Source organism: Protopterus annectens, chromosome 12.part0 (genome assembly GCF_019279795.1).
Source record: "Protopterus annectens isolate FY-2018-M chromosome 12.part0, PAN1.0, whole genome shotgun sequence".
NCBI lineage: Eukaryota > Metazoa > Chordata > Ceratodontiformes > Protopteridae > Protopterus > Protopterus annectens.
The window spans coordinates 715,871,337-715,886,279 of NC_056746.1; positions in this window are offsets into that span (position 1 = coordinate 715,871,337).

A 14,943-nucleotide genomic window follows, 5' to 3' on the forward strand; every position below is an offset into this window, starting at 1 on the left:
TATGTGGAAACATTGCTGCTAGGACACGAATGACCATCAGTATATCTGACTACCATACTTCCACAGGTGGCTGTGACAGCACCACCACAGGTAGTGCAAACACCCAGCACATCTGGATCCCAACATTTTGGCATTGCTTTTATGCACTACACTACCTGTTCCAACTGTATCAGGTAGTTTTGTCATGGAGTCTGGTGCTGTGGTACTCACTGAGAGTAGTTCTAGTGGAGGTGGTGATTTAGTAAACCATTCAGGGACTCACATGGTTGGTGGTAAAGATTATGGAGAGGCACTTTAGTGTCCAAATTTAAAGAGTAGAGAAAGTCATGTGTTAAATTGCAAAGTTGATGCCCCATCCATCACTGACCCAAGGGTCTGTGACAGAAGACAGCGATGATAGTTCTGAGAGTGACGTCTAGATTCTCGCTGTGCTCAAGCTGCCTAAGGATGCACCTCTGATGTTCTCTACCTAACCCCAGTCATGACGCCTCCCAATCTTTTATGTCCCTCACCATCCCTGTCTGTCTTCTATACCCCATATGTTTGTGCTACCTAACCTACCCTAGCTACCTAACCCCTTATTCATAATCTCCTTCCCCACTATTCAGCTTTGTACAAGAAACAAAATAAAATGGGCACATGTCCCACAAAAAAATATATAATAATAACAATAATTATGGCCCATGTATAGCTCCCCACTTTGCCTATGTCTACATGACACACAGGACTTGATCCATTTGCACATAGAACATTATTCAGTTGTTGTCACTCTCATCTGATGTGGTAACGATCCAAATTCATCAAATTATTATTACAATGATGCATTTATCTTGTGAAGAAGTGGATACACTTCTTTATTCTTCCCCTTGTTTTCTACCCTCTGCTTGCCCCCAATTTTTACCACTGTCTTACCAAACCATTTTGCAGACATTTAATCTGGTCCAAAAATAGAATCAAACACAATATACTTGTCCAGGGAAGACTCATTGATAGAGCCTTCAATTTTTGTCCACAGCATTTGCACACCATTTGGCATCATGCTCCAATGCTGACTGATAATGAATGACATTTTATGTCCTATAGCAAAAACTGAAGATTTGAACACACTAGTATAGTTATCATTGTACCAATCTGCTTAATCCCACTATACTATTGAAATACATCCTGATAGCACTATTTTGGGACATTTATTCTTGCATTTTCATTAGGCTGTTGGATGTAATGTACACCTTATGAGATGTTACTGTTGTCATTACTATGATGAAGCCTGACACCTATATTCTCATAAATTCTTTCTTGCTACTATCTTCGGTCATCGTGCCTTCAAGTATATGATTTTTACTTTGTGAAGTATGAGTTCCTGTGTGGGCTACACATATAATGGTCAGGTTTGTAAAATGCTTTTGCAGAATGTCAAGGATTCAAATTAAGAATTATATCAAACATTATGAAATGTTTTTCATATTACTGTCATGTGTGTGATTTTTGCATACATATGTTATTAACACACCAGTATCCTCCTTATGTCATAATTATATATCTACTCTCATAACCCTATTTTCTCCTTACTGAATACAATTTATTGTTATTAACAGTACAGAATCACTATGATAACATACTTAACAGTAACACACCACAAAGGTGGCAAGAAATGGCCGATAAAGAAAAATGATTTATGTCTCTCACCCTCTGTCCCTATATCTCTGTCAACCCCTTCCTAATCATCACTTTTTGTCCTCAATATCTGCATAATGCCTGACACCAAGCAGCAACTTTAACTCACAACAAATGGCAATTCATACCTTATGGCAAAAACTGGTGAGTGTTTGCCTTCGGTGTATTAGCCTGCTGCCCCTTGTGCTACTGTGCTTAGCTTCACTGCACTTGAAAAAGACAGAATGAATAGTAGTATAAGGTGACAGTTATTATAATATGTTGACAGCCAGCAAAGTTGAAAGCGTATGAAATGGAATGTTTGAACTGCAGCTGCTGTTATGAAGTATGCTATACACATTTTTTTTGCTTCAGAGCTTTTCCATATTCCCTTCAATTGTGTGCATTCTGGCACCTGAAATTTACTTTCCTTTGTGATGTAATCAGCTGTTGATTACATCTATAAACTGTTGGTGCAGATTAGCAAGTGCTTGAACCCAGCATCAGATCTACAAATTTGAGCAATATCATTTTGCAATAAATGTAGCCCTATAGATTCATGCATATATCTGTGATTCCACCAATAGAATCATGATTGGTCCCTTTTGTGGTTTATAATCAGGCCAACACTGCTCATACCTTTCTAGCAATAAGTGCAAGACATTTGATCAAATGAAGGCTTTATAGGTAACTATCATATTACACTAGGCACATCTTAGGTTCATAGGTTCATAGATTTATACTAGGCTATCTGCCCTAAGGCATTTATAAGCCTAGCCCAAAGTTTTGTGGCTTACGCCACCCCTTATATGAAAAAATACTGTACCCATTAGTTTGTTGTGCCTCTGTCCAGCAGTGACACAGAGATGATTCCCGGGGTAAACCTATGATCTCCCATCCACAGGTCAAGATTTCTCTTGAACAGAGCCAGCGAGGTGCTCTGCCTCACATGGACCAGGATTTTATTCCACAGCATAGGGAGTCTCTGAGTGATAAATCTATCCCTCCAGCACGTCCTATTTATATCTGTGCTAAGGTTTAAGTCACTTGCTCTAGTGGTTTTGGTGGATTTGGATTTTTTGAGGTGGAGCATGCCCATTAATTCCGGGTTGGACATGGCCTTGTATGTCAGGCACATGTCACCTCTGAGCAGACAGTATGCGACTGAATAGAGCTGGAGTTTCTTCAATCTGGCAGCATATGACAGATTTTGGAGTCCCTTTATCCTTTTGGTGAGGAACTTTTGGGGTCTCTCCAATTGCTGCAGATGTCGGGTGAGATACATCCCGAATGGGGCATTATACTCGATCATTGGTCTGATAAGTGAAGAGTACAGGGGAACAATGACCTCACTAGATCTGGATGTGAATCCCTTCATGATCAGGTGGGCAATGTAGACGGTCTTTCTAACCACTTTAGCAACGTGAGTGTCAAAAGAAAGGCCACTGTCAACCTGGGTCCCCAGGTCCCTGATAACCTTTTCTGTGCTTAGTGGATTGCCACCTATATGGTAGCTTGGGGTTACCTTGTTTTTCCCGAAGGGTATGACTATACATTTTTTGGCGTTTAACTTCAGGCCATGGCTCTGGCACCAGCTATCCATTTCCGTGAGTCCCTTCTGAAGGATATCCGTGTCCGATGCACTTTCCACTATGGCGCCCAGTTTGCAGTCGTCTGCAAACCTTGTCAGCCAAAGTCCTCCCATGTTGGCCTGTACTTCTGAGAAGTAGATGCCGAACAATAGGGGGACAAGGACCGAGCCCTGTGGGACACCACTTGTGACCGGCTTGGAGTCTGACATAGCGCCAGCAACTCTAACCCTGTGGGTTCTGTCCTTAAGCCAGTTTGCAACCCATCTTGCGACATATGGGTTTACATTTAAGCTGGTAAGTTTTTCTACAATACCCGAGTGGGGTATTGTGTCGAAAGCCTTTGCAAGGTCAGGGTAGGCTGTATGGACTGCCTTTCCCTCATCAATGGCCTTGGTGACTGTTTTGAAGAAGTCGACCAAGTTCAAAAGGCATGATCTGCCCTTGACGAAGCCAAACTGGGTCGGGTCCAATGTCTGCAAGTCCCCTATATCTTTGTTTATGACCTCCATTATGATCCTCTCCATAGCTTTGCAGACTAGACTTGTTAAGCTTATGGGGCGGTAATTACCAGGGTCCGTAGATGCACCGCCTTTGTGGAGTGGGACCACAGTTGCCGTACGCCACTCCTTGGGCACATATCCTGTGGTAAGGCTGAGATTAAACAGCTGCCTTATGTGCGGGTTTATTTCCTCATTTAGCTCATGTAGCACACAGCTGGGGACACCATCCGGTCCCATTGATGCTGTGTTTTTAGCTTTAGACAGAGCAGCTTTCACCTGCGCATTTGAGATGTCTGGGAGGCTACACTCCGCTGGGATAGTTATCTCTCCTTTAGGGGGGGAGAGGGGGGTGAAGTTTGCACTGAACCTGTCTGCCAGTATGTTGGCAATGTCTGTGGGTTCAGTGATTTTTGTATCATTTTGGACTAATTCTGAGCATATCTGGGAGTTTCCACCCAGGTTCCTAACATAGCTGAAAAAGGCCTTATGTTTTTCCTTTGAATCCATGGCAATTTTTCTCTCAAATTGGCCTTAGTTGATTTTATGAGTGCTCGTATTTTTTTACTAATAATGATCAGGGGTGACTTCCCTTTTATGGATTTTGTTCTATCATGTAATAGCTTTCTCCTCTTATTGTAAAGTTTGTTAATGGCTGGGGTCCACCAGACTGGACGTTTGCCCTTTGTGGAAAGAGTCTTGGTTTTATTTGGGATTGCCTGATCCATGCAGTCCTGGAGGTGTTCATAGAAGGCATTTGTAAGGGCTTCTGCAGCTTGGGTTGTGGTTTCCACTGGCTCAGGGGCCTTGAAGGATACCACACCAGTCTTGAGTAGTGTGAATTTTGCTTTAGAGAAGTTCTTTACTGTGGTCTTTTTTGTTTGGGGTGGGGGCGGGATGTGGATTTCCAGTGAGATTAGTTTATGATCAGATCTCACCAATGAGGTATATACTTCCGGTGTGGAGCATTTTGTCCCCATGTTTGTGATAATGAGATCTAGTATATTTTCTCCTCTCGTGGGAACAGTGACTAGCTGTTCCATGGCATTTGAATTTATGAACTCCAGGAACTGTTGGGCTAGAAAGTTAGGGCTTGAGTAATGTTCCCAGTCTATATTCGGGTAGTTGAAGTCACCCAATATGGTGGTGTTTGGAGATACATTTATACCCTCCAGTGTCTTCAGGAAGGCTGTGTGGGGTTCCTGAGTTTGAGAGGGTGGCCTGTAGCATGCTACAATTTGTAGAGCAGTTTTACCTATGGTTAGTTGCACCTGGATGGTTTCCGAAGCTTCGTGCGTTGCCACCAACCTGGAGGTGTGGGTATCCTTTATGAATATGGATACACCCCCTCCTTTTGTGGTGTGGTCCGGGTTTTGGGGCCGGAACGCATGATATGAGGTAAAACCTAATAGTGCCGGAGTGCTCTCAGGAGCCTTGAACCAGGTTTCAGTTACAGCACAGACATCGATGTTCTCCATACTGAGAAGGGCCTCGAGTGCGTGCATTTTGAGATTTAGACTTCTGGCATTGAGCAGCATTACCCTCAGTTTCTTCCCATTTTTGTTTTCTAGGGTGGTAGGTTTAGAATTTGAGCCTTGCCTAAAAAGGCACTATGGGGTGGCAAGAGCCTTAGCCAATATCCGGAATCCCAGGGTGACAGGTGCAAGCCGTCCCTTGCGAAGCAGCGTGGCTTGTCAAGCATGTCATCCCAGGCAGACAGACACTGGATCCCCTTTGAATGACACCAGACATTAAGCCAATTGTTAAAGCTGATCATCTTGTCTCTATATTGTGGCATCATTCTTGGTGAAGGAAGGATACTGCTCAGGGTCAGGGTCATACCTGCCTGGGCTACATAATCAGAGAGCTCCTCTATGTCTCTTTTCATGTAGTCCAGGGAGGTACGTCTCAGGTCATTCACACCAGCATGGACAATGACTGTGTCATATTTGTACTTGCCGTGTAGTGACCAGAGTGCTTGAGTTATGTGGCAGATTCTAGCACCCGATAGGCAGCTTACTGTGACCATCTCCTTGTTCAGCCTGGTGAGTGGGACGTCAGTGTGTCTGACTATGGAGTCACCTATGACAAGTATGTTTGGTGTTGTATTTGGCCTTAAGGGCTGTGACTGCTTTGCACACTGATTTTGTGGTTTATGTGTTGCTTGTGGGGTGTCTTGAGGTAGCAGTTGTTTGGGTGTCTGCTTTGGAGGCCTCTGCTGTTTAGGTAAATTTTTACTCAGAGCCTCCGAGTATGTCTTTGTGTATTTATGTGTTTGATTCAGTGGTGTGGTAGCATTATGTGAGGCTTGTTATGTGGTGTGTGTAGTTGCCTTCTCCTCCTGTCTGGTCTTGCCAGTCCTGAGTTGAGAGAGCTCAGCCTCCAGTTTGGCTAAATAGCTGCATCTCTCGCAAGTATTTGTGTTATGTGGGAGGAGGAGAGGGTTGTCTGTGTACATGAGGCAGTTATAACATTGCCTCAAGATTCCCAGATTCACCAGCTGGACCGGAGAGGAGATTGACAACTGACCTTTGGACATGCTAGAATAATATTGGGAATTCCTTAATAATTGAAAACAAGGGCCAGTGGGGAGTGAGGGTGTAGTGCTTTTAATTTTTAGTGCTGACTTATATAATTGCTTTAGTGAGCAAGTGCCAGGTAACTTGAGTGCAATGTGTTACAAGTAACTAAATGCAAAAACGACAAACAGTAACTTTCTTTCAAGTGAAACAAGGAAATAAGTACAGTAAGCAATGCAGATATCACTAGTGATCCACAGAAGCGCTGAGAAGCCGGGTATTAGGTGGAATTAGGGTTCCAGGGAAATAACAAGCAAACAAACAGCAAGCATATAAACAAAGCTAGATTCAGCAGGCCTGGATCTAGTCTATGCTACAGCAAACAAGGTGTACCAATTTCAGTAAGATACAGTTCAAATATTCAGGAACTATAAACCTTTAACCAGAAATTCCCAGCTCAGAAGGGCAGAGTCCAGCCTCTTCTCCCACAAGAGTGCAGACCACGAACCTTCTTAACGTAAAATAACTGGCATGAAGCCCAAGTGCTTAAACCAGAACTAATACACTTGGACACTGGGCTCTCAATCAGCAGTTCCCAACTTAGAAGGATGAAAGCTACCTGTCCTGCCACCACAGTGCTTGCCACAAACCTTCCTAATGTAAAACAACTGGTCTGAAGCCCAAGTGCTTAATCCAAAAGACTTAGAATGATAGCTACACTTTAATCAAGTTACAACCAAGCAGTAATAAATACAATTGAATACTTTAGAGAATGTCTGGATTAGTGCTCAAGTTACACAAATAAAGCCAGATCCAGCAGGCCCGAATCCAGTCTATGCCACAGCAAACAAGGCGCACCAACTTCAGTAAGAAGCAGTTTAGATATGCATGCACTATAAGCCTTTAACCACAAATTCCCAGCTCAGAAGGGCAGAGTCCAGCCTCTCCTCCCACAAGAGTGCAGACCACGAACCATCTTAATGTAAAATAACTGGCCTGAAAGCCCAACTGCTTAAACCAGAATTAATACACTTTTAGAACAACATACACTGAGCCCTCAATCAGCAGTTCCCAACCTAGAAGGATGTAAGCTACCTGTTCTGCCACAACAGTGCAGACCACAAACCCTCTCAGTGCAAAACAACTGGTCCGAAGCCCAAGTGTTTAAACCAAAATGCTTAGAATGAGTTACACCAAGCAGTAATAAATACAACTGAGTATTTTTAAGATGATGCAAAAGTAAAATGAAGTAGGTAGAAACACAAGTACAGTAAAAGCAGATGAAAAAAAAAATATATATATATATATATATATATATATATATATATATATATTTTTTTTTTTTTTTTAATCTGAACAAGTGCTGAGATCAAAGAAACAGATTTGAGTGCTGAAACTAGAAAACTGGCTAGTTATAAGAAAAAAAAACAAGCTAGAAGGCTTCCCTCAAACACAGAAGGGCTTGGGGGCTCAGAAGCCTACAAATAGTCTATACCACTTAACAGGAAAGGCAAGAAATAAGCTTTATTTTTTTATTTTTTTTTTTTTGTCTGATTCCCAGATGCTCTCTTTGTACACAGTTGGAGTGCCTGAAATCAGAATATGATCTCACTGCACTCAGTTGAGTGAGCAAATGAGATGGGCCCAGAAGCAGGCTGAGGGGCGGGCAGTTTCAAGGCTACTATCAAATTAAATACTGTATTTTTTTTTTAAAAAAAGTGCAGATAAAGGTACTTAAATTCTCTTATACGTCCAGTTGAATATAACCAAGTTCTTAGCCGGCCAAAGCTGAGGTTTTTAAGCAGAAAATATGTCACACTGTATCACTTAAAAAGGCAAGGACAGGAAATCAAAGAATGCGGCTACCCCCACACCTGTAATTACTAGCAAATAACAAACAGCAGAGTTAAAACTGCCAGTTCAGTTAAATATTCCTTCAACACAGTTTAAATCAAATTAAATACTGTATTTTTTTAAAAAAAGTGCAGATAAAGGTACTTAAATTCTCTTATACGTCCAGTTGAATATAACCAAGTTCTAAGCTGGCCAAAGCTGAGGTTTTTAAGCAGAAAATATGTCACACTGTACCACTTAAAAAGGCAAGGACAAGAAATCAAAGAATGTGGCTACCCCCACACCTGTAATTACTAGCAAATAACAAACAGCAGAGTTAAAACTGCCAGTTCAGTTAAATATTCCTTGAACACAATTTAAATCAAATTAAATACTGTATTTTTTATTTTTAAAGTGCAGATAAAGGTACTTAAATTCTCTTATACGTCCAGTTGAATATAACCAAGTTCTTAGACGGCCAAAGCTGAGATTCTTAAGCAGAAAATATGTCACACTGTACCACTTAAAAAGGCAAGGACAGGAAATCAAAGAATGTGGCTACCCCCACACCAGTAATTACTAGCAAATAACAAACAGCAGAGTTAAAACTGCCAGTTCAGTTAAATATTCCTTCAACACAGTTTAAATCAAATTAAATACTGTATTTTTTTTTAAAAAAAGTGCAGATAAAGGTACTTAAATTCTCTTATACGTCCAGTTGAATATAACGAAGTTCTTAGACGGCCAAAGCTGAGGTTTTTAAGCAGAAAATATGTCACACTGTACCACTTAAAAAGGCAAGGACAGGAAATCAAAGAATGTGGCTACCCCCACACCTGTAATTACTAGCAAATAACAAACAGCAGAGTTAAAACTGCCAGTTCAGTTAAATATTCCTTCAACACAGTTTAAATCAAATTAAATACTGTATTTTTTTTAAAAAAAAGTGCAGATAAAGGTACTTCAATTCTCTTATACGTCCAGTTGAATATAACCAAGTTCTTAGCCGGCCAAAGCTGAGATTTTTAAGCAGAAAATATGTCACACTGTACCACTTAAAAAGGCAAGGACAGGAAATCAAAGAAAGTGGCTACCCCCACACCTGTAATTACTAGCAAATAACAAACAGCAGAGTTAAAACTGCCAGTTCAGTTAAATATTCCTTCAACACAGTTTAAATCAAATTAAATACTGTATTTTTTTTTTATAAAAGTGCAGATAAAGGTACTTAAATTCTCTTATACATCCAGTTGAATATAACCAAGAACTTAGCCGGCCAAAGCTGAGGTTTTTAAGCAGAAAATATGTCACACTGTACCACTTAAAAAGGCAAAGACAGGAAATCAAAGAATGTGGCTACCCCCACACCTTTAATTACTAGGAAATAACAAACAGCAGAGTTAAAACTGCCAGTTCAGTTAAATATTCCTTTAACACAGTTTAAATCAAATGAAATACTGTATTTTTTTAAAAAAAAAGTGCAGATAAAGGTACTTAAATTCTCTTATACGTCCAGTTGAATATAACCAAGTTCTTAGCTGGCCAAACCTGAGGTTTTTAAGCAGAAAATATGTCACACTGTACCACTTAAAAAGGCAAGGACAGGAAATCAAAGAATGTGGCTACCCCCACACCTGTAATTACTAGCAAATAACAAACAGCAGAGTTAAAACTGCCAGTTCAGTTAAATATTCCTTCAACACAGTTTAAATCAAATTAAATACTGTATTTTTTTTTAAAAAAATGCAGATAAAGGTACTTAAATTCTCTTATACGTCCAGTTGAATATAACCAAGTTCTTAGCTGGCCAAAGCTGAGGTTTTTAAGCAGAAAATATGTCACACTGTACCACTTAAAAAGGCAAGAACAGGAAATCAAAGAATGTGGATACCCCCACACCTGTAATTACTAGCAAATAACAAACAGCAGAGTTAAAACTGCCAGTTCAGTTAAATATTCCTTCAACACAGTTTAAATCAAATTAAATACTGTATTTTTTTTTTAAAAAAGTGCAGATAAAGGTACTTAAATTCTCTTATACGTCCAGTTGAATATAACCAAGTTCTTAGCCGGCCAAAGCTGAGGTTTTTAAGCAGAAAATATGTCACACTGTACCACTTAAAAAGACAAGGACAAGAAATCAAAGAATGTGGCTACCCCCACACCTGTAATTACTAGCAAATAACAAACAGCAGAGTTAAAACTGCCAGTTCAGTTAAATATTCCTTCAACACAGTTTAAATCAAATTAAATATTGTATTTTAAAAAAAAAAAGTGGAGATAAAGGCACTTAAATTCTCTTATACGTCCAGTTGAATACAACCAAGTTCTTAGCCAGCCAAAGCTGAGGTTTTTAAGCAGAAAATATGTCACACTGTACCACTTAAAAAGGCAAGGACAGGAAATCAAAGAATGTGGCTACCCCCACACCTGTAATTACTAGCAAATAACAAACAGTAGAGTTAAAACTGCCAGTTCAGTTAACTATTCCTTCAACACAGTTTAAATCAAATTAAATACTGTATTTTTTTTTTAAAAAGTGCAGATAAAGGTACTTAAATTCTCTTATACGTCCAGTTGAATATAACCAAGTTCTTAGCCGGCCAAAGCTGAGGTTTGTAAGCAGAAAATATGTCACACTGTACCACTTAAAAAGGCAAGGACAGGAAATCAAAGAATGTGGCTACCCCCACACCTGTAATTACTAGCAAATAACAAACAGCAGAGTTAAAACTGCCAGTTCAGTTAAATATTCCTTCAACACAGTTTAAATCAAATTAAATACTGTATATTTTTTAAAAAAGAAAAAGGTACTTAAATTCTCTTATACGTCCAGTTGAATATAACCAAGTTCTAGCCGGCCAAAGCTGAGGTTTTTAAGCATAAAACATGTCACACTGTACCACTTAAAAAGGCAAGGACAGGAAATCAAAGAATGTGGCTACCCCCACACCTGTAATTACTAGCAAATAACAAACAGCAGAGTTAAAACTGCCAGTTCAGTTAAATATTCCTTCAACACAGTTTAAATCAAATTAAATACTGTATTTTTTTTTTTAAAAAAAGTGCAGATAAAAGGTACTTAAATTCTCTTATATGTCCAGTTGAAAATAACCAAGTTCTCAGCCGGCCAAAGCTGAGGTTTTTAAGCAGAAAATATGTCACACTGTACCACTTAAAAAGGCAAGGACAGGAAATCAAAGAATGTGGTTACCCCCACACCTGTAATTACTAGCAAATAACAAACAGCAGAGTTAAAACTGCCAGTTCAGTTAAATATTCCTTCAACACAGTTTAAATCAAATTAAATACTGTATGTTTTTTTAAAAGTGCAGATAAAGGTACTTAAATTCTCTTATACGTCCAGTTGAATATAACCAAGTTCTTAGCCAGCCAAAGCTGAGGTTTTTAAGCAGAAAATATGTCACACTGTACCACTTAAAAAGGCAAGGACAGGAAATCAAAGAATGTGGCTACCCCCACACCTGTAATTACTAGCAAATAACAAACAGCAGAGTTAAAACTGCCAGTTCAGTTAAATATTCCTTCAACACAGTTTAAATCAAATTAAATACTGTATTTTTTTTAAAAAAAAGTGCAGATAAAGGTACTTAAATTCTCTTATACGTCCAGTTGAATATAACCAAGTTCTTAGCCGGCCAAAGCTGAGGTTTTTAAGCAGAAAATATGTCACACTGTACCACTTAAAAGGCAAGGACAGGAAATCAAAGAATGTGGCTAACCCCACACCTGTAATTACTAGCAAATAACAAACAGCAGAGTTAAAACTGCCAGTTCAGTTAAATATTCCTTCAACACAGTTTAAATCAAATTAAATACTGTATTTTTTTTAAAAAGTGCAGATAAAGGTACTTAAATTCTCTTATACGTCCAGTTGAATATAACCAAGTTCTTAGCCGGCCAAAGCTGAGGTTTTTAAGCAGAAAATATGTCACACTGTACCACTTAAAAAGGCAAGGACAGGAAATCAAAGAATGTGGCTACCCCAACACCTGTAATTACTAGCAAATAACAAACAGCAGAGTTAAAACTGCCAGTTCAGTTAAATATTCCTTCAACACAGTTTAAATCAAATTAAATACTGTATTTTTTTTTAAAAAGTGCAGATAAAGGTACTTAAATTCTCTTATACGTCCAGTTGAATATAACCAAGTTCTTAGCTGGCCAAAGCTGAGGTTTTTAAGCAGAAAATATGTCACACTGTACCACTTAAAAGGCAAGGACAGGAAATCAAAGAATGTGGCTACCCCCACACCTGTAATTACTAGCAAATAACAAACAGCAGAGTTAAAACTGCCAGTTCAGTTAAATATTCCTTCAACACAGTTTAAATCAAATTAAATACTGTATTTTTTAAAAAGTGCAGATAAAGGTACTTAAATTCTCTTATACGTCCAGTTGAATATAACCAAGTTCTTAGCCGGCCAAAGCTGAGGTTTTTAAGCAGAAAATATGTCACACTGTACCACTTAAAAAGGCAAGGACAGGAAATCAAAGAATGTGGCTACCCCCACACCTGTAATTACTAGCAAATAACAAACAGCAGAGTTAAAACTGCCAGTTCAGTTAAATATTCCTTCAACACAGTTTAAATCAAATTAAATACTGTATTTTTTTTAAAAAGTGCAGATAAAGGTACTTAAATTCTCTTATACGTCCAGTTGAATATAACCAAGTTCTTAGCTGGCCAAAGCTGAGGTTTTAAGCAGAAAATATGTCACACTGTACCACTTAAAAAGGCAAGGACAGGAAATCAAAGAATGCGGCTATCCCCACACCTGTAATTACTAGCAAATAACAAACAGCAGAGTTAAAACTGCCAGTTCAGTTAAATATTCCTTCAACACAGTTTAAATCAAATTAAATACTGTATGTTTTTTTAAAAGTGCAGATAAAGGTACTTAAATTCTCTTATACGTCCAGTTGAATATAACCAAGTTCTTAGCCGGCCAAAGCTGAGGTTTTTAAGCAGAAAATATGTCACACTGTACCACTTAAAAAGGCAAGGACAGGAAATCAAAGAATGTGGCTACCCCCACACCTGTAATTACTAGCAAATAACAAACAGCAGAGTTAAAACTGCCAGTTCAGTTAAATATTCCTTCAACACAGTTTAAATCAAATTAAATACTGTATTTTTTTTTAAAAGTGCAGATAAAGGTACTTAAATTCTCTTATACGTCCAGTTGAATATAACCAAGTTCTTAGCTGGCCAAAGCTGAGGTTTTTAAGCAGAAAATATGTCACACTGTACCACTTAAAAAGGCAAGGACAGGAAATCAAAGAATGTGGCTACCTCCACACCTGTAATTACTAGCAAATAACAAACAGCAGAGTTAAAACTGCCAGTTCAGTTAAATATTCCTTCAACACAGTTTAAATCAAATTAAATACTGTATTTTTTTTCAAAGTGCAGATAAAGGTACTTAAATTCTCTTGTACGTCCAGTTGAATATAACCAAGTTCTTAGCCGGCCAAAGCTGAGGTTTTCAAGCAGAAAATATGTCACACTGTACCACTTAAAAAGGCAAGGACAGGAAATCAAAGAATGTGGCTACCCCCACACCTGTAATTACTAGCAAATAACAAACAGCAGAGTTAAAACTGCCAGTTCAGTTAAATATTCCTTCAACACAGTTTAAATCAAATTAAATACTGTATTTTTTTAAAAAAGTGCAGATAAAGGTACTTAAATTCTCTTATACGTCCAGTTGAATATAACCAAGTTCTTAGCCGGCCAAAGCTGAGGTTTTTAAGCAGAAAATATGTCACACTGTACCACTTAAAAAGGCAAGGACAGGAAATCAAAGAATGTGGCTACCCCCACACCTGTAATTACTAGCAAATAACAAACAGCAGAGTTAAAACTGCCAGTTCAGTTAAATATTCCTTCAACACAGTTTAAATCAAATTAAATACTGTATTTTTTTTTAAAAGTGCAGATAAAGGTACTTAAATTCTCTTATACGTCCAGTTGAATATAACCAAGTTCTTAGCCGGCCAAAGCTGAGGTTTTTAAGCAGAAAATATGTCACACTGTACCACTTAAAAAGGCAAGGACAGGAAATCAAAGAATGTGGCTACCCCCACACCTGTAATTACTAGCAAATAACAAACAGCAGAGTTAAAACTGCCAGTTCAGTTAAATATTCCTTCAACACAGTTTAAATCAAATTAAATACTGTATTTTTTTTAAAAAGTGCAGATAAAGGTACTTAAATTCTCTTATACGTCCAGTTGAATATAACCAAGTTCTTAGCGGCCAAAGCTGAGGTTTTAAGCAGAAAATATGTCACACTGTACCACTTAAAAGGCAAGGACAGGAAATCAAAGAATGTGGCTACCCCACACCTGTAATTACTAGCAAATAACAAACAGCAGAGTTAAAACTGCCAGTTCAGTTAAATATTCCTTCAACACAGTTTAAATCAAATTAAATACTGTATTTTTTTAAAAAGTGCAGATAAAGGTACTTAAATTCTCTTATACGTCCAGTTGAATATAACCAAGTTCTTAGCCGGCCAAAGCTGAGGTTTTTAAGCAGAAAATATGTCACACTGTACCACTTAAAAGGCAAGGACAGGAAATCAAAGAATGTGGCTACCCCCACACCTGTAATTACTAGCAAATAACAAACAGCAGAGTTAAAACTGCCAGTTCAGTTAAATATTCCTTCAACACAGTTTAAATCAAATTAAATACTGTATTTTTTTAAAAAAGTGCAGATAAAGGTACTTAAATTCTCTTATACGTCCAGTTGAATATAACCAAGTTCTTAGCCGGCCAAAGCTGAGGTTTTTAAGCAGAAAATATGTCACACTGTACCAC